Source organism: Tupaia chinensis, unplaced genomic scaffold, assembly GCF_000334495.1.
Source record: "Tupaia chinensis unplaced genomic scaffold, TupChi_1.0 Scaffold000212_1, whole genome shotgun sequence".
Classification (NCBI taxonomy): Eukaryota; Metazoa; Chordata; class Mammalia; order Scandentia; family Tupaiidae; genus Tupaia; species Tupaia belangeri.
This window is the reverse complement of record NW_006159687.1, coordinates 1733264-1735665: the sequence shown is the minus strand read 5'-3', so window position 1 is coordinate 1735665 and position 2402 is coordinate 1733264.

The window sequence follows — 2402 nt, the reverse complement described above, 5'->3', positions numbered from 1 at the left end:
AGGAGCACGGCCCCCCAAGATCACGGTTACAAGAGAATATAGTGACATGAGAGACTGGAGAAAAATGCCGGGCTCTAAGACTTGGTAGCTCAAGAACTCCTTAGGGCACAAACCACATCCCACTCATTTTGGTAACCACAGTGCTTGGCGCACAGTAGGAATACAATGAATGTTTGGTAAATTCAATTGAAATGAGAAGAGACAGACTGACCAACGTAGTCTGCAATGTCTCTAAACATAATTAATGCTTGAGGTTCTCAAAGTCATCTGAAAGTTGCTTGCAGGCATAATTTCCACCTAATGACAGCTCCTAAGACCAGATATGAATTTAATTAAAAGAGTCAGCATGCCAGCAGCTAGAATATGAACAAAATGTTGAAGATCTATGTATGAGCAGGGTCAAAGGACAGAGCAGGCAGGGGTTAGCTATGCTCCCTCCAACTTCTGCTGTATGGGATTCGTTTCTAAGAGCAGGAGCGTGTCTGTGTTAGAGCTGAATCGGTGTGGAACCAGCAGCATTGTACGGGGGGCAGCTAGGACCGGGCTTGCTCCTGGGCTGCAGAGTGTGGCCAGTCTGAGCTGGACGGGCACACCCCGGACAGCACAGCACAGATCGCCCCTACCGGGTCCCCTGGAAACAGCAGTCAGACAGAAACGCATTGCTAAGGCTGGGCTTGAGTCCCCCTAAAACAGCTCCACGAGGCAGTCCGATTTCTGCGATGACGTTCTCAGTTTCGAGTTCCAGGTAACACTCAAGTTCAGTCTTGTTTCAGCACCAAACGTTGCACTCAGGTAAGGCCTCAGCCACGCTGATAACGATTACGCACTCTCCGTGACCTTGTCCCAACTTTCCTGTAAACTGGTATGAAATGAAAAAACAAGGTAACCTAATACCCACTCCAACTCCGGGCGGCAGTGGAGCTGCTCCATTGTGTGTCTCCCCGTGCTTTCTGCTACCGCTTTCATGTCGTCAAAAGAAAGGGTGTGGCGCTGCAGGTTGGGGAGACGAGGCTGTAAATTGCATCTCCTTTTCATAAGCCAAAGAGGAGCTCTGTACCAACAAACATCTGGGCCTTCCATTGTTCCCTGCCTAAGTATCAGGAAGTTTTGGTAGTAAAGACAACGTGAAATGCTACAGACAGACATAATTACTTGGATCAGGACAATTTACATCGGCTGTGTTGATTTAACATGTTCTGTTAGCTACTGCATGAAGTCAGGGCTGGATTCCTTTTTGTTACGTTTGCTTTCTTCCCAAGTGAACAAATAAAATAAGAACAAAACCGGAAACTAGAGAGTACATAAACCAGGTAGGTGGGATTTCATGAGTTAAACCCATAAGCTGTACAGAAAGCTAGATTTTTTAAATGCAAACAAGCCAAAAGAAGCGATGGCTGGAGCCCTAGCCTCCGTGCTTTCTGGAATGACGACTTATTAAACATAGTGTTTAAAATCTCTCAGATTAAGTACGCTGAATAAAAAGGCAGTCTGGCATTATTTAAATATGGCTTCCTTTCTTTTTTTTAAAGTTTATTTTAGTTGGAACCAGCAGTTAGCGTAATGGCTATGTGGCTGAACTCCCATTTAGTCGACTGCGGTTCGAGTCCCGTACCCCGTGGCTTAAACTCACACAGGGAGTGTGTGCGTGCGTGCCCAAGATCCCGAGAGGAGAATGGAGGAGAAGGGATTGTGGTGTGGCCATCCCCCCGGGGGGTGATTTCTCGCTTTCTGTCTCCCTGTCTTTCTCTGTCTGTCTGGTGAGCGCACGCGCCCTATAGCAAAAACCTCTCCAAAAAAAAAAAAAAAAAAAAAAGTTTACTTTAGTTTATTTCTTCCACAAGAAAGAGAAAGAGAGGAACCAGAGGCAGCACCCCCTAAGGTCTTGGCATCACTGGCCAACCCTAGCCTCGGCCAGCCCTAGACCATGGGCGTGCGTGTGCTGAGTGGCTAGAGGAGGGCTCCACATGCGAGCCCTGCGCCTTCCCAGTGGTCAGCCTCAGAGCATCCCATCTTACTTCTGTACCACCACCCAGCCCCAAATGTAATTCTCTACATTTCCAAGTGCTGTTTGGTGAAGACAAATTTCTTTTATAGTAAAAAATTAACTTATGTTATATTAACTATTTTGCAAAGTGATCTTTGAGAAAAGCTGTGTGATATAGCTGTGTGAAAAGCTGTGTGAAGGATTGCATTCAACTTGAGATGGGTGTGGGTTCGAGAACTACCTCTGCTACTTGCTCTATGAGACTGGAAACAGTTTTCACTTTTCTGAACCGCAGTTCCCTCCCCCTATGACAGGGCGAGGGATAATGCCTACTTCGCAGAGTTGTGATAGGGACTAAAGCAGGAGGGAATGCCAGCACAGGCTAGCCACTCAGCAGATGGTAGAGGCTGCCATTACC